At 41.4% G+C, this 18,560-nt stretch overlaps 2 long non-coding RNA genes across 2 annotated transcripts; both read right to left on the bottom strand.

The window, feature by feature from the left end:
- Positions 1-9,496: 9,496 nt before the first annotated feature.
- Positions 9,497-12,171, bottom strand: LOC121286375. The gene is made up of 2 exons (XR_005944923.1): positions 12,110-12,171; positions 9,497-9,986 (listed from the first exon to the last, which is right to left on the bottom strand). It is a non-coding gene; the product is annotated as an uncharacterized LOC121286375 (long non-coding RNA).
- A 24-nt stretch (positions 12,172-12,195) lies between these two features.
- LOC121285564 lies at positions 12,196-18,361 on the bottom strand. The gene is made up of 3 exons (XR_005944716.1): positions 17,878-18,361; positions 13,013-13,781; positions 12,196-12,244 (listed from the first exon to the last, which is right to left on the bottom strand). It is a non-coding gene; the product is annotated as an uncharacterized LOC121285564 (long non-coding RNA).
- Positions 18,362-18,560: the final 199 nt, after the last annotated feature.

Raw genomic sequence — 18,560 nt, forward strand, 5'->3', positions numbered from 1 at the left:
GTGCATGAAAACTGGACAAATGAATATTTATATTCTTCCCTCATGCTCTCATGTTCCCACAGTGGTTTATTAACATCAGGCACGCTCGACATGACAAATTATGGGTGAAGGATATTTCAACTGCGGGTAATGGAGGAGTTAAATTAGGGGAGGTGACTGAAAGCTTGAATTGAGGGACAAGTTAAAGTGGGTTTAGGAAGAGAATTCTAGAGTGCATGATTCTGAAGGATATGCTGCCTAGAGTTGACTGGAGGGTCTGAGGAGCCACAATAGACGAGTTAAGACTGGTCGAGTTCAACAACTTTAGACCATGAACACTCTCCTCCATCCCCACCCCTTTTTGATTTCCCCCCCGCCCCCCCCCTTTTTCTATATTTTTTCCCACATTTTAATTATTTTAATTTATTTCAATTTTTATTCTTTTTTATCCCAGCTTTTAGCCTTTTTGATCTTTTTCCCCCACTCCACCCCCACTAGGGCCATCTGTCACTTTCCAGAGCATTTACCCTGGTCCTGCCATTATCACATTCTGCTTTCCACTCTTAATGTCACCATTAGCACCTCCAAAGCCATTATCACCACTACTAACAACCCTTTGACCTTTTGCTAATGACATCTTTCACAATCTCTCCTTTGCCTCCACCTATCGTTGGCCTTCTATCCAGCTTCACCACCTGTTCCACCTCCCTTATACAGTATATATTTCACCACATTTCTACTTCCCTTTAGGTCTGAAGAAGATTCATACGGACTTGACATTAACTCTGTCTTTCTCTCCACAGATGCTGTCAGACCTGCTGAGTTGTTCCAGCATTTTATGTTTTTGTTAAGATGGGTGGGTGTTGCCAAGGAGGGCAAGGTCAGAGGAGGTTGTTGAAACTGAAGAGATTTTCCATTGATGATAATGGTTATCAAATCAATACATTGGAGGTTGGGAGCAAGTGAATGTTGGCAAGGTCAGGAGTGAGAGGTGTGTAGGATGTGGGCAGGAGAATTTGCTATCTGGAACTTGGTCTAGAGTTAAATTATAACTTCATTAGATTCAGCAGAGTACAAGGGGAATGCAATTAGGCTGTGGTGCAAAATTGCTAGGTAGTGAATGTAATAACGATCTCGTGAAGATGAGGAATGTTCTGCTTGCTTGGGATTTGCTGAATAAGCAGTTGGAAAGTTGAGTAACAATCAGCTATTTGTGTGAGAACATTTTGACAACAATTACATTTCAATAACTATGGTTCCTAATATTTAAAACAATTTCCTACAAATCAAGTGGAAAAGGGGATGGGGAACTTCAGATATGATATTTTTCCCATGATTATGAAGGGACTGGGGAAATGGGAAGAGTGAGGCAGATCAATATAAATAACAAATAAGAACAAAACTCTAAAAACATTCAGTGCGAAAATAAAAGCAAAATACTGCAGATGCTGGAAATCAGAAATAAAAGCAGGAAATGCTAGAAAAACTAAGCAGACCTGGCATCATCTGTGGAAAGTGAAACAGTTAACAGTTTGAGTCTGTATGACTCAGCTCAAGAGAGGTAGAAATGTGGTGGGTTTATACTGTTGAAGAGATGAGGTGGAACAAAATAGGTCAGGAATAGATACGAGCTCGGGAGAGATTAGACAAAGATGTCATGGACACAAGACAAAGGGATCGGTAATGATAGTGTTAAAGTCTAAGGCAGGTGTTAATAGTGGTATAAAGATCAGTCAGCAGAATGTGTTAATAACAGAACAAGGGTCTGTGCTCCCTGAGAGCAAAATATGAGAAGTTACAGACTGGCCCTTGTGGGGGAGATGGAAAAAAAGATCAAAATGAAGGACAGAGTTCATGGTCTGAAGTTGTTGAACTCTATGTTAAGGCCCAGAGGCTGTAAAGTGCCTAATCAGAAGATGAGGTCTGTTCCTCCAGTTTGCTTTGGGCTTCACTGGAACATTGGCTGAGGATAGAAATGTGGACATGAGAGTAAGATGATTAATCAAAATAGCAAGTGATAGAAAGGTCATGCTTGCAGACTGAGAGGTGGAACACAAAGCAGTCAACCAGTCGGCATTTAGTTTCCCCAATGTAGAGGAGGCTGCATTGTGAGCAGTGAATACAATAGACCAAATTGAAATAAGTGCAATTAAAGCACTGCTTTATCTGAAAGGAATGTTTTGGGGCCTTGGACAGTGAGGAGGGGGGAGGTAAAGGGGCAGATGTTATACATCCTACGATTGCATGGGAAGGTGCCACGGGAAGGATATGAGGTGATAGAGGAGTGGACCAGGGTATCACGAAATGAATAGTCCCCACGGAATGATGATGGGGGAGGTGAGGGGAAGAAACATTCAGTGGGTCAGGCAGCGTCTGAGGAGAAAGAAATAGTTAACATTTCAGCTTCAGTTCTGGTGAAAAGTCATTAACCTAAAAGGTTAATTGTTTTTCCCCATATGCTGCACCTCCTGCCGAGTGTTTCCAAGATTTTTCCTACTTCACATTTCCAGCATTCTCACTGTTGATATAAGAGAAATCGTTATTTTTTTTATTAAGTGAATAGGCCAAGGCATGTCGGGTTTCCAAACCTTTACGATTAAGACTGGTAGGTTTGCAAGGTGATCCCGTCTAATCGAAATTTTCAAACCTGGGTTTGCCGAGCAGCCAGGACAAGAGGCGCTCCCGATTCTAGCCGGCGCTGTGCGCCAGTGACGGGTAATCATTTCCCGACCGAGGTCATCCATCTGTCTCTTCTGGATCAGGAATCAGCTGAATTCGGAAAATGAAGTAACAATCTTTAAAAGCCGCTGAGTGGCTGAGGGATCGGACAGGGGCAGCAATCGGATCCTGAAAGCGAGTGGAGGGACAAAAATTGGAATAAATAACGAATGTTATTTATTATGCTGGCTTGTCATGTTTGGGAAAAATGGACGAATAAAAATCGATTTATAGAGAAAAAAAACGACGGAGAATAAAATGGGAACCATGGACATCTTTGATCCACTAACCAGCGTAAGAAGGTATACCTCTTATACCTTGGGATAGCCAACCAAAGAGGGAAAGGATTATCCAATTTTAAGGATTAACCAGAGGGGAAAGGAGCTTTCCCGGAATAAGCACAAGAGCTACAGGAAAAGCTAGGCAAATAACAGAATTATGCCGAAACCAGCACCCATAGCCAGAGGGGGTGCCTCGGAATCCAAAGCCAGAGAAAAATAAGAATATTTCCAGGATAAGCAGCCAGGGAGCAAAGTAATTATTCCGGGAAGGGGCAAGTGGGAGATCAATTATTCCAAAATAAACAGAAAGGAGAAATAGGCAGGGTTAACCAGCAAATAAGATTCGGGAAAGCAACCAGAGAGGCAAGGGAATGGGATGCAGACAAATTACTTGACCATTAATACCGTTCAGAAAAAGACGGAAAACTGGAGTTCTAAAACTGGAATCCAACCAAGATTTGGGCAGAAGGAGGGCACAGTTCAAAAGACCCGGTGACTCAGAGGGAAGAATACAGGAAATCATTCCACTTCATCAGAAAACAGATAATTTATCAGGATTTGCAATCCTACAGAAAGCAGGTTCATTCTGCACGCCTCGAACCACAAAGGGGAGAATGTTGTTGGGGAAATATTGATATGGGATAGTGTGGATTTTTTAAAATTTTACATTATAAAGCTTGATATGGAATAGCCCAGAATAAATATTTTATATAACATTTGGAAAGGAGCACTTTGTTTTTGCTGGCCTTCAACCAACAAGAAACTTTAATTTTAAGAAGATCGACTGGAGAGTAAAGACTGGAATTTGGCAAACTGACTTTAAGTAGGTTCAGAAACATCCAGGAGATATTCGCCTGAGTTAAACCTCCCTGTGGTTTGACCCATAAACTGCGCTGGAAAAGGTCCCCTATCCAATCCTGCCTCCAATGGGCTGCACTTCCTCCATAACCACCGTCCAATTTGCACGCCAACATCCGGACATCCAAATCAATGGTAAGATTGATTTAATGAAGCTTTGTGTAACGATTGAGTGCTCACGTAACACATATAAAATCATTGACAGGAGAAACGGAGGCGCTGCAGTCCAAGGTGGACGCTCACTCTGGAACTGGGACTGTCTAAAGTAATCCTATTGTCCAAATATTTTCCAAATATTCATCCAGTTCCCCTTTAAATTGTAATCTGTGACTCAATACCAACTTGTGGTAAAGGATCCCATGTTTTAACAACCCTAAAAAAATTCTAACATTTCCATTTGTTTGCCTGGTGATAATCCTGCCGCTTTATCATTAGTTCGCCAATCCGTGAAACTGTCTTTTTTTACCTTTCTTCATAACTATGACTTTGTTTTCTTGATGTCATTCCCTTGAAGCTTTGCTGTACATATGTCAGGGCTGTAACAACTTTCCTATAATGGGGTGTCCATAACTGCAACAGTGGCTTCACCATGTCATGTAATGCAGCATGACTTCATTGTTTTTAGCCAACTCTTCTATGAGTAAAACCCAGAATGCCACAAGCCTTTTATATCAGCACTGTCATTTTTAAAGAACTGTGTATCTGGAACTTCTGGTCACTCTTCTTCCATCCTGACATGAATCCTGTTGTAGGAAGAATGCTTCTTTTTGCCTTTTTCCAAAAATACCCTTACTTTATATCCATCTGCATTTGTCATCTATCTGCCCACTATGCTAAGCTGTCTAAATCTTAGTGCAATCATCTGCATTCTTTTTCATAGTTTACAATGCACCCTATTTTTTATTTGGCTACATTCTTGCCAATTCTATGGATAGGATTTTTCGAATGGTGAGGTTTCCTGCCCCGTCACCTGAAGAGCCAGCATGAAACATATCACCACCTATCACAGTGGCCCCACAGCCATGTAACGCTCTAGTTAGCTTTAATTGGCTGGAGTCAGGATTTCTGTCCTTCACTCAGGGGGCAGTTCAGCCTCAGAGAGTTGCCAGCCAATCTGACTGGCCAACAGTTCCATAATTCCAGCAGTGCCACCCTGAGTGGCATCTACTGTTGGGGTTGTTGCCCAAAACCTCACCTGCCTCCCATAAAATTGCAGATGGGAAGGCGGCAGGAAGGCCACATGGGGAATTTTATGTGCCCCACTGCCTGCAAATTTGCAGGCAGGGACTGTAAAATTCTGCCCTATGTGTATTAATTCTCACATTTTTTTATGTGACACCTTACCAATTGTTTCTGAAAATTAATTTATACTTTACCAAATTTTTTATTCATACACTCAGTAATCACCTCAAAACATTAATCTAAATTAACTTAATGTTGATGTCCTTGACTATTTCATGCTCACTGTCCCTTCTAAGTGTTCACTAATTCCATTCTGCACTGTGAGCTCAAGTTTTGTCCATAATCAAAGTAATGTTAGCAGATTTGTAATTTTCTAGTTTATTCTTTAACCCTTCTTTGAACAAAGATATTACATTTGCCGCTCGCCAACCCTTCAGCACAATTCCCCAGATGCAACTATAGCAATTCTACATGAACTCTAGGCAGAATTGAGCTCCCTATATCCTGCCCCAACAATATGCCTCATCATCAATCTCAGGAGAAACCTCTCTCTGTTGTAGCAGTGTGAAATTTTTCATTTCCTATAACAGTAATCCTATAAATTCTCTGAATGTGATTGCCAATTTGATGCCAAATTAATGTCAGCTTAGTATTGTCTGAGTCCATGGCAACTAAGTGCTTGATTTAATCTGCTCAAGTTAATTTCACATGGAATTGCTACAGCCAGCACTTGGGTGCCAAATGTGAAAGGCCAATGTTTAACCCACTGTGTTACCCTTTCATGGAGCGTTTTTATATGCAGTGAAATGGTTTTAAAAGGTATGTGCTGACCTTGCCAATCTATTCAGTTCTCTGTATGATGCCTTGTGATGGATTCTGATTGATTCTCCCATCACTTGAATGGATTATGTTCAGTAAGGAGACCAGTTGTCCACTGTCTAGGTTGATGCCCTGTACAATCCATTAATTATGCCCTGTTCCATACCTATAGCTCCTCACGTGTGATGCCATTTCAATCTTAAATTTCTCTTTTTGAATCCCTGCTCCTCTGAATTATTTTTCAGTGATTGAGCCCAGTACTGTGACTGCTGTACATGGTGACACACCCTCCTCTGTTATCTCAGTAGCACAACCTTCAAGATGCAAAACATCTGATGCCCTTCAGGTCACAGACATTAGAAAGTATGGACAGTGTCATTCAGCAATCAGCCGCCTTGGGGAACCAAACAGAATGTTTAACGAAACATGGCAGCTGGCTTCAGGTTGTGGTAAAGATGAAACAAACCTGCCCAAGAGGAGCCAATCTGCCAAAAATAGCAATTCAGAACATGGATACTGTTCATATTCCAAGAGAACAACCACTTGGGCCATTGGGATAGATTCCAAAAAGGATGAAAAGATGGAAGCTGGACAGCTCCTCCATTCAGGTATGGCTGTCTTCACTTAATGTAATAGATAACGTAATAAGTATAGCAAGACATAATACGAATAGTCATTAACATATTATGAATTTTAACATTTCAGAATTAGCTGCCTCCTGTTTTCCTTCAATGGTTCTCTTTAGCTTTCCCTTCCTCACCTGAAGGTGGTGATTCATGCTGAGAAACAACATCCCAGTGCCAGCAGACTACTTTGGCCAGGTTGCTCTTATTCATATCATCCAAGCCCATGATTGTGAATACACTGCACAATAATGGGGGCATCACAGCTGAACACAAACTTCTTCCTATCTATTATTCACATCTAATATGCACTTCCAATAGAAGTCAGTGAATAATGAGTAGAAATGTTGGTTGATTTCCATACCCCCAAAACTGTGAATATTGGCCAATTATACCACTTACAACACCATTTTGGCTGCAATCAGTTAAATCCAGCTCAGGCTTGAGGCTGAACCTCAGATCTTCTGGTCTATGTAGTTCGGTACCTCACCAAATGGTGTACTTACCCACTGGCTTCCCCTGTTCCTGTTCTATCTTAATCTGTTAACATTAAATGTAAACTTGTCTCATATTAATTTAAGGAGACTATTTACACACAGGTTTATTTAATACTGTTGTGAGTTATGTCAGCTCCTCTCCACTAGTAATTGGGTTGAGATCCTTTCAAACATACTTTATACAGTGTCCTTACTGTCATCAGGTAGAAGAGGCTTCCACCACTTCATTCTGGGTTCAGTTTGAATCCCAGATTCCAGAGGCAAAAAGGCAACATTTTGTACACCACTTAGTCACCAGTTCCCAGTATGTGCCAACAATTACATTAAAACAGGCTAATAATATGGATTCCAGGCACTGACACAATTTAATCAAAGTGTTGACCCAAACACAGAAATGCAAGGATTGTTCTGCCACCAACTTTTTTTACTTCTTTCTTGAAAGTATTGACATGGCTGGTGGAATTATAACAAAAAATAAACCTGGATGAAAAGAGAAATATGTGGACAGAATTGCAACAATAAAATGCTAACTTCTGTGATAGAAGTAGCCAAGGTAGAATTCTCTCCTTGCTCTTTTTATTGAAACTAGAGGATTATGCTAATTGTAATTATTTTCTTATAGAACTGCTGGATTCACGTGGCCTGAAAGAAGCCTAATTCCAAACATCTTGTGAGGACCCATCTTGGCAGTTGGACCTTACTAACTTGAACTTTTACTTGATTTTACTTTTACTCCAATCCTACCTCCCCCTTACAGAACTGACCATAAACTTCATGGTCCAATATTGTCTCCTTCCTCACTCATCTTGTAACATAGTAGCTGTATTTTGTAACATTAATCTATTCTTGATTACACACCATTCTAACCACTGACATAGTCGAGAGCCTCTCTAGAAAGACCCTTTCGCTACAAATACTCCTTGGTGTGAGTCAGTGCAACACTTCACAGTTCAGAATGACAGTAAATGTGATATGTTGTAATGAACAATTGATAAGAGATTGAGAGATGGATTTTCCCTCCAGCTGAGGGATGGATAAACTGAGGTCTGGACTGTTTCTGGGTTCTGAACCTGCACCTGGGGTGAACTAGTCATTCGTTAGGATTTTCTCTTTGATTGGCCTGGAGAGAGATTCACCAGGGCCAATCAGAGGTTTTCTAGTTAAGCAGCAGATAGTAATGGAAGGGATGTAAGATAGAGGGGGCTTCAAGATGGTGGCATCCTCTCTCCAACTTTTGCAGTCAGGCAACTTCTGTGGTCGGGGGTGGGGAGGACCTACTCTATAGGGTGCCCTGTGACCTCTCCTTTATTCAGGCAAGCAGGGAGAGCCTTAAGACCTAAACAAAAATAGAAATACCTGGCAAAACTCAGCAGGTCTGGCAGCACTGGCGGAGAAGAACAAAGTTGACGTTTCGAGTCCTCATGACCCTTCAACAGAACTAAGTAGAAATAGGAAAGGGGCGAAATATAAGATGGTTTAAGGGGGAGGGGGGCGGGGGAAGGGGGAGGGTTGTTGGGACAAGCAAGCAGTGATAGGAGCAGATAACCAAAAGATGTCACAGACAAAAGAACAAAGGTGTTGAAGGTGGTGATATTATCTGAAAGAATGTGCTAATTAAGATTGGAGAGCAGGACGAGCAAGGTAGCTCTAGTGGGGATGGGGTGAAATAAACCATGGGTGGAATACATTTAAAAATAATGGAAATAGGTGGGAAAAGAATAATCTATATAAATTATTGGCAAAAAAACAAAAGGGAGGGGGAAGAAATGGAAAAGGGGTGGGGATTGAGGAGGGAGTTCAAGATCTAAAGTTGTTGAACTCAATATTCAGTCCGGAAGGCTGTAAAGTGCCTGGTTGGAAGATGAGGTGCTGTTCCTCCAGCTTGTGTTGAGCTTATTATTTTGAGCCTTAAGACCTGCCTGAAGCACTGGCTTTCCCAGCCTGCCACTGGGAAGGTCACCTCCAGCCATCTAAACTGGCCCCACTGCCTGTGGGAACTTGGAGGTTGATTAGAAAGTTCTAGTTGGCCTCCTTTAATTGGCCTCAATTAGGCTCTTAATAAGCCTGATTAGCTATCCACTACATGTAGATGCATAGCCCTGTTGGCCCCCAATCCCCCCTCTTCAAAAATGGCTAATTTTAGCTGCCACCCACTTCTGATAGGGTTAAAAATTCTATCCGTGTATCTTCAGAAGCTGCAGCTAAGAGCCACAGGGAATAACCCATGCAACCAGAGCAAGCATGAGGCCTCACTGGGGCTGGTTCCACGGGTGTAATTGCTTCCATTTGGAGGAAAATTCAAAACACTGCCTTGTTTGGAACTTTTGTAGGAATGCACAGATATAAATGTTAACCAGCAACTGTTATCCTTGGTCCAATTAGGACAGCACTAATTGTTGAAATTGAGATAGGCATGATGCCAGATATAGTGATCTGCATTATAACAAACATTAACCCATGTGAAAGACCCTTGCAGAGTCTCATTTAGGCTCAGAGCCATACTCTGGATGAACAGGAATGAGTGACCCAATGCCAACTATTGTGTGAAAACAATCATTTTTATTTGTAACCCCAAATTGGTCTGTTCAACACAATTCCTTAAATTGCCCTAGATTCTTACATCACCAAATCTCCGAATAACACTGCATGGGGGTGGACTCTCCAGTTAGTCACTCCGTCGACATCCTTTCCTCCGTAGTCTTCAGTGGTTGACTAATCCACTCTGGCTACAGCCCTGAACACTGGATGCTGTGCCTCTTTAAGTCTAATTTCTGGCTCCATTCCATCCTTCTGACACTCCATCCAAACTTTCTCAAAACAAGAGTCCTTGAATTCTTCTCATAGGCATTGCAAGGCTTGCAGGGCTTTGCAGTACTCAGGCTGTTTACACATATCTTTGATGGTGTCTCTCATCTGCCATCAATCAGGTCATACTGTCATTCAAACCATAGTTGACCACCCCATGTGCAAGGTTATCTGTTGTCCTGGTTTGTAGTTCAAGGGTCATCGAATGCAGTAAGATTTGATTCCTGTTAAACAATAGAAACAACTTTTATTTTAGCAAATCTAGCAGAGAATAGGATAAACAGACAAAACAACAGCTGCAAACTCAAGGTCTACAAAATAACTTTTAAAAATTCAATACAGGCTTAATACAGGTTCTCTTAAAATTAACAGCAAAGCCAAAATAAAGTGCAAAAATATAAAATTGCAAAAATGAGTGATTGCAGGCCTCAGGCCTGCAACATCAAGATGCACACACATGCTGACCTATGGTAGGAGACACAATTATTGCATACTATGACACAAGGGTAATAGGTGCTATCAAATTTTAAAGTTATGTAAATCTGATTGAAGTTCTCATATATATGAGTACTGTAGATTGTGTATTATTTTGTACCCTGTATAGTCAAGATTATATATTTCCCCATGTATAACACATTGTGGACTATGTATTGTTCTGTTTATAATATGTTCCATCTATGTGTTATCCTTTGTGTAATACATTCACCCCTTTGTGTAATGCATTTGCCACTCCATGTATTTTTGTCCTATTTGCCTGTGATTAATAAAATTTAAAAAATTATGAATATATAAGCCACTGTATGCATGATACATGGAGGGGTCCATAATTCACCAAGAAGTAAACTATTGAGGGACATTAGACACACCTTCAATGAATGATTTAAAGTTAACACACCAAATAAAGTAATTTCACACTTTTCTGTTCTCCTTTTGACCTCAAAGAGCTTCACTGTCATAAGTGTCTGCCTCTGTGTTGCATTGTCAAAGGTGCCATTTTTCAGTTGAGATATTAAACTGAGGCTTCATTTGCCCTATCAGGTGAACATAAAAGATCCCATGGCACTATCTCAAAGAAACGCAAAAGAGTCACCTCAGTGTCAAGGCCAACTTTTATTCCTTAACCAACATTGCTATGTTAGGAAGTAGAGATAGTTTATGTAAATTATATGTGCATTTGGGTGTTAGGAATAAAGTATATCTTTAAGTTTAAGTTCAATTTATGTGTTTTTTTCTATTTGTGGGTTAAAATGCGAAACCTGGGATCTAGTTTCATTTTTGAGTGGAGACAGCAGGTCTAAAAATCTGTTTGTATACCTGCATTTGTAATGAGTTTTATGACCCTTGAAGTGGAGAGCTGTGTTATCATGGGGGGTGGGCAGGGTCATGGTTTAGGAAAATTAAAACAAGGTTAAAAAAAACTGTGCTGTTGCCTATCAACAGGGTTCCAGAGAGGGAGACACACACACACACACACACAGAACCAGAATAGTAGTTTCAGTTCAGTTGTAAGCAGTTTGAGTTCAATTGAAGCCAGAACTCCAGAGAAGATGTACAGCAGAAGGCCAGATAGCAAGTCCAAAACTAAAGTTTAAGCCAGTTGCCAGGAGAAGATAGACAGGAAAGGAAACTACAGAAGCAGCAGCTAAAGAAGAAAGTCCCCAAATCCAGGGGAGTGAAGCAGGAGGTTTCCCAAGAAGACCCTTCTAATCAAAGAAAGAACAGGAGTTTGGAAAAGGCCCTGTTCTGTGGAAGTGAAAGTAAGGAGCAGACAGGAAAGCTCCAAGCTTCAAGCTTAAAGAGAAGAAAGCTGCAGGGTGCAGATTTAAAGTGATATAGGCATGTGAGAAGCTGGAAGATCCAAGGGGACAGCCGATGGTCTATAACTCTTTACAATGGGCATGTGAAGCAGTGGTGTTCTGTTGGCAGGACTGAGTCAGTGAGAGAGAGTGCATGGAAGAAGCTTGAATGCACATGGCGATCCAGGGGAGAGGAACATCAGAAGGAGAGTTCAAAACCCTAGAGGTGGACCCTTGCAGAAGGCATCTGAGAGAAAGCATCATTTGGGAAAAGATTCCAAAGCGAGTTCCTTGAGATGGGAGATTGGAAACCCTTGTGTGAAAGATGGAGTCCAGTGAGACCAGTTGGCTCATTGTGTGACAAGCGTCTAGGGACAGTTGATGAGGAATCCATAGCATATGTTTGAGGTGGCTTCTTTCACTTGGTTTCGGAGTGTGATGTGTCTGACCACAGGTCACCTATTGGCTTACATGGGCTGTGTATTTATTGTGAACATTAGAGCATATGATAGCTTATGTAACTTGTGTTATCCTTACAAATCTGTACGTACCTGTAAAGGTGTGGTTGTGGGTGAAGGAGTATTGTAATATAGTTCAATTTCTATTGTTTAATAAATGTTTTTTCTTTTGTTAAAAGTTCATCAACTGACTCCTGTGACTCTGTTCAGTAGCCACTCTCTACGTATCTAAACAAAAAATAAAAGTTAGGATCTATCAAGCTAGGTTCCACCCTGGGATCAGACTTGTCCAGTAGTAACATCAGCTGGGATCATAACAGCTGAGACAGTTTATCTTGGCCATTTTCACATTGTTGTTTGTGGGAGCTTGCTGCTGCATTTCCTACACTTCAACAGTAACTACATCTCAAAAAGTACTTTGTTAGCTATAAAGCATTTGGGATGTCCTGAGGTCATGAAGATACTATGTAAATGAAAGCCCTTTTTTCTTTATTGCAGACAGAGCGGGGCTTGTGAATTTGAAAGTGGCTGTGTGCTCATCAGAGTAGCCGGCCTTTTGCCCCATGATGTCATAAACAGAAGAACTGTATACACAGGAGCTGAATCTTGCAACTAAGTGTAAAGGCACTACAATATAATATTTTTTAAAAAGCACAGAATGCTGATATTAACTATCACTTTGCTGAGCCTTCATCAACCTTCTGTTGCCACTTTGCCTCCAGTCTGTGTCCCACACCTGTCCTGTCTGTCTGCCTGTTATCTGAGATTAGACTGGAATTAAATCCACTACTGTCCTCCACATTGGCCCAACCAGAGTTTGTTGGGGCCAATCAGAGGATATATAATTATCATGGGACAGGAAAAATGTCTATTGAGGGAAGGGGGAGAGGATTCAGTTTGTGTGGTCCCTTTCCTCTTCCACCAACCCCAACAATGGGCTTCCTCAGCTCCCTTGGTTAGTATCCAAACTGCCTTTATATTTCAAAACAAACTAACCTTTTTTCAAAGCTCCAGACTGCTTGACTAGTTTGGACATCAGCCTGTGGGGTCCAGCTGTGCCCAAGTAGAAGCCAATACATCTCATCAATTTCTTTAGGTCACAATCCGGCTTGAGAAATGGCAACTCCCATCCCTGACTTCATCTCAACCTTCATTTGCCTCGTCAAGGATCTGTCACCTTAAGGAGGGGAAGGTGTTCTTCACCTCAGTGTTCCAACAGGAGAAGGTACCCATAATGGGAGAGAGGTGAAGCCAGATGTTTACGCAAGAATAGAACGAGGAATTATAAGGCAACATGCCTCTCTTCCACTACCCACCATGCATGCACCCCTTATATTTGCGATGACAGCAAACTACAGATTAGCATTAACAGGGAGGCCTGAGAGCTGGACTTACCATTTAGCTGTGGAATGAGCAGGGAGATTTAAAAAGAAGAGAGGGGAGAAAATATAAAATTCACAACCACAGCAACAAAAAAGATTCTAACAGACCCAACTTGCTTAATGGATTCTGTTTGTCTATTTACATGAGCAGATTGCATGAAAGGTCAGTGCTGTGTATAAATAGCTGCGTTCTCTGGCTTGGTTCCAGCTGGTGCAGATCTTTCAGAGACTGACAGGGGGATGAGAGACATCAACTTTAGTACATGAGAAGATCTGGCACTTCCGATCAATTCCTCAGTGCTACAGTGGCTGGCCTGTGTATTCACATGTTGCACTCAAGCCCAGTTTCCATGGAGCGATTTTCCCTCTGGTGTCAAAGTCCTCTGTGCGTATTCAAAACAACAAAGACAAATTCAAGGCTTAGGATAATTTCAGTATCCACTGAGGCACTTACTGCAGAGCTGCAGCCTAAGACTGTACATCAAATAATGTCTAACACTGCAGAACAGAATTTTGCATGATTTAAACAGTTGTTCCTGGTTTGCAGCAAAGATATGGATAAATTGAGGAATAGCTATTGATATACAAAGTATCTCTTACACATTTAACATATTCAACAACAAATTATTTAAGACGTTCAGCAAATTATTTATCCATAATATAGCCTAAAGCCAACAAATCAATTCTGATGAAATGCCATGATATCTTTAATGACAAATTGTCATTATTCATGTTTTATCTGTGATTTGTGTTTAATAAGTTCTTGTCAGAGACATCCCAGGAGGACATTTGTAAGTATATTTCCCTCATTTATATATAACTGTTAAAATGCACACATTCTAATTGTCTATCTTGCTACAAATGCACCTAAGTTTCGTCTAGTGGATTCATACTACACAAATTCAACAATTCTGGCAGGCAGATCTGCCTGTAAACCATTCAATGTGTACATGCACTGATGATAATTGTCATACTCCTCAAGCAGAAAATTAGCTACTTAAGTATTGTTCCCAACTACGTTATAAATTAGGGCTATGCAATGAAGAAATCAGGATACCCCAGCAAAGGCTGCTTGCAGAGCCAACTTTCTGACTGTTACTTAGATATGACCAAATGCAAAATGGCTTTTCAGGGCCAAAGGTAACCCATTAATCAAGTTTGGAATCAGGTTGCCTTGCATTAATTTGATTGCTGAGTGCTTAAAAGGATATCAGGAAAAATAACCATAACCTGGAGATAACCAATAAGCTAATATAACATTGAAACTCCAAATGTTACAGTTTTACTAGGAGCTTTATGAATGTATTTGAACATGATGTCTTATTATGATTTTTGATATTAAAGTCAAAATCCTATATTGATACAGGTGCAAAATGATAATTTTTTAAAGAAAGACGTATCACAATCACAATGGAAAGCTAATGCAGGAATAAATTTTACCTATAATTTATGTAAATTTTGCAGAGAGATGATATTTAGTATCAGGGTTTGCAGGGAGTCTCCAAATTAATACAGACAAGGACAATTAGACCTTTGTAGACATGAAGAAAGTCAAAACTTTGCTTGAGGAGGTGAGAAGACTAACTTGTATGTACTAAATTAATTTTCCCTTCTTCTGATTTACAGAGCAATATGATCAAGTCAGTCCTCTCATTCCATGAACAGTTCTTCAGTTTCTTAATTTCAATAGAAAGAGTGAAATGGAGAATTATGCTGAAGCACTGAAATGTTTCTTCTGTGCATTTTACAGATAATTGTGCAGGAAACAATGATGCCCAGTGTGAAGAATAGCACAGTAAATTGGACCATAAAGTATCACCACTCACACTAAATGCCAACCCAGAAACTAGCATTTTGGGATTTACAGGGAGGAAATGCTGGCTGTGGTACAGCACAGTGCAGAAGAAGAGATAGAAGTTTGACTAGGAGTCAGCAGATGGAGGTTAGGAGCCACCATACTGGCAGCTCATGCATGGTGTCATGTTGAATTCTTAGACTTCCCACATTCCAAAATATACTGTTTGAACACATTGCAAGTGTGAAGAAGTGCCATGTCCATGTAGCACTGAAATGGATTAATGATTAGATGATTAGGGGTGTCCCATTTAAGACTGAGATGAGGAGAAATCTTTTCTCACAGAGGATCATCAGTCCGTGGAATTTTCTTCCCCAGAGCACAGTGGAAGCTGGGTCATTGAATATATTCAAGGCTGAGTTACATTTTTGATTGATAAGGGAGTCAAGGGTTATTGAGGGGGTGTGGGGTGAAGATCGCAGACAGGAAAGTAGAGTTGAGGCCACAATAAGATCAGCTGTGATCTTATCGAATGGCAGAGCAGGCTTGAGGGGCTAAATGGCCTACTCTTGCTCCTAATTCTTGTATTCTTGTGAGTTGACTCAGATATAGCTTGTTGATTAAGCCACCCATCAATAACCATGCAAAGAGGTCCATCAAAGACATTACTTGTTAGGGAGGCATTTTGAAACTCAAAGTCATGCAGTTCAGCAAATCTTCTGAGGAAATGCCTTTCAATAGTACCCAACTAGCACAGGCAAATGAGTACTTGAATAACTAGTGTCAGGCAGTAGAAGTAAAAAGAATGTCCAAAGATTGTGTGTGACCATTAAGGAATAAAAAAAAATATATATTATATGTTAAGGATTAAGGCATATTGCCTCTGTATTTACAAAGTAAGCTGTAGGTAGGCCTGCAGAAGTGTTATAGAAATGTTAAAAACAAGATTGGGCTGAATTTCCCCGTGACATACTAGGAAGCAGGAGGGCTGCAAAATAATGGGGGAAAGGCATCAGGACATGAGTAGCACATCTTCCATTTGCCTTGCCATATTGCCAATGGTGGAAAAGTTGGCAGCATGGTCACCCACTGAGTGGTCAATTGAGCCACTTAAGTAGCCAATTAAGGGCCACTCCCTGCCTCTGCAGGCATCTTGTCTGCTTCGGGAGGACCAGCTACTGTGTGGGGAGACTGCCTGGTAAATCCTGGTGGCTTCCCAGAGGATTTTGGAGGGACCCTCCTTTATGTACACTCAATAACCCCTGGAAGATTCCCCTGACAGCAATGACTGCCCCCATGACAATGGGATGCTGGTGTTCAAGGACCACCCATCCCTCCCTTGATTGCCAGGGTCTGCAATACTAACTTCTCTTAGAGGATGCCTTGCCATTGAGGTGGGACTTCACAGTCACCCACAAAATTCAGACCGCTGTATTGAAAGGATTAATTAAACTTATATAAAAGCCCTGAAGAAGAGTCATATGGACTCAAAACATCAATTCTGTTTTCTCTCCACAGATGCTGTTAGACTTGCTGAGTTTTTCCAGCATGTTCTGTTTTTGTTTAATAAAGTTTATGATGTTAGATTAGATAATCTATATTCCAGATTACTGGGGCAGACTTTGGATGGTCTACATTCCAGGAAGATTGGTGATAAAGTAGCAGAGGTATTAATGATTATGGCTGGGGTGGGGGTGGCTGATGTTATACCACATTTAAAAAGGGGGTGAGTAATTGTATTTAAGTTAGACTTATGTTGGTTATAGGAAAAATAGTAAGAGATAACATTGGTCCATATGCAGTAAAGTGAGGTCCAACTGAGGATTCTGAACATGAGTTTGTAAAGGGCATGTCATGCTTAAAATTGAATAAATTGGCAGGCCCAGGAGCTTAGAAAGACAAACAAAAATGAAAAATTATCAAATTTGAATGGATAATACAAGACTCTGTGAGTCACCATGGGTTGATAAAATAGCCAATTTAGCACTACCATTTGGAAATGTTGAGGAGACTGGTACAACCAGGGTCAGGGTTACCAGGTAATGGAGACAAATGTTGAGGGTAATTAAGGAAATGGAGATGCTGGTGGGATTATAAGAGTAACAAAAAAATTAAGAAAGCCTTTGAAGCTACTCAGAAAATTGCCCTAATGAATAGATATCATCTACTAATGCAGAAGTTAACCAAGTCATCACTAATAGAAAACCAGCAAAGATAGATGGAATAAAGAGGCAGATTGTTAGGTACAAGAAATTGCAGCAGGGGACTATTTGCTCAGAAAAAATGACAAACCACATGAATCCCAAGGGCAATAACTATTGGAAAGTAAGCTGGTCATTCGTCCAGTTTCATACCGGACAGTCCAGTTTTCAGCTGATCTGTCCCCTGTCTGGTACTGGACACCTTTATGTCTAAGATAAAAAACAAAATACTGCGGATACTGGAAATCTGAAACAAAAACAGAAAATGCTGAAAAAAACTCAGCAGGTCAAACAGCATCTGTGGAGAGAAAGACAGGGTTAACGTTTCCAGTGCGTACGACTCTTCTTCAGGGACAGCCTTATGTCTATTGTTTTTATTTTCAAATGCCCCCTCCCGGCCCCATGACCACGTTGCTCTCAGGCCCCAACTCGGCTGCAGCTTCAGCTTGGCAGCCCGGCAGCCGGACACTTCTGCTCCCCCACCTCTTCAGACAGCAGCTCCAATCCAGCACCAGCAGGCAGATTAACATCGTACTCCACCAGCAGGGAGAACAACACTTTCCTAGCACACAGCCGCAGCATTTCTCTTACAGGACTTGGTTCTGTCCCAGGCTGCAGCTCAGCTGCTGAAAGCTCTGAGTCCGCGTGTGTTATGTGTGCGCACCTCGCCAATTGTCCACTCTCTTGCTCTCACTGTCTGCCTCTGCAGTACTGGCTGGCCTGCCCTGCTCCCCGGCCCCATATAACATAATCGTTTTTGTGTGCATGGGGACTGTCGGCAGACGGTCCAGTACTTTTGACACCCAACCTGCTGAGTATTTCCAGCATTTTACTTTCTTCTTATTTCTGATTTCCAGTCTCTGCGGCACTGACCAAACGTCAATCCAAACGCTCCATCGAAAGCGGCCACAACGCCAGGAATTCGGAGGACCCAAAGATCCTCCGGGAGGTATCCCGGCCTCCCTCCTAATAAATTATCCAGGCAACCGGGAGACGCTGTGACGTAGATGCCTGACGTGTAGTGCTTGGCGGTGGCGCATGCGCTGTTCATTAAGATGAGCTGTGCCAGCAATGGTGGCCAGTCGATTGCGGGGATTCGTGTAGCCGGCGAGTGAGGAGGCTGCTCTTCATCATGCTAGGCACGGAGAAGTCTTCGATTTGAAGCT

This window comes from Carcharodon carcharias, chromosome 13 (genome assembly GCF_017639515.1).
Source record: "Carcharodon carcharias isolate sCarCar2 chromosome 13, sCarCar2.pri, whole genome shotgun sequence".
In the NCBI taxonomy this organism is placed as follows: Eukaryota; Metazoa; Chordata; class Chondrichthyes; order Lamniformes; family Lamnidae; genus Carcharodon; species Carcharodon carcharias.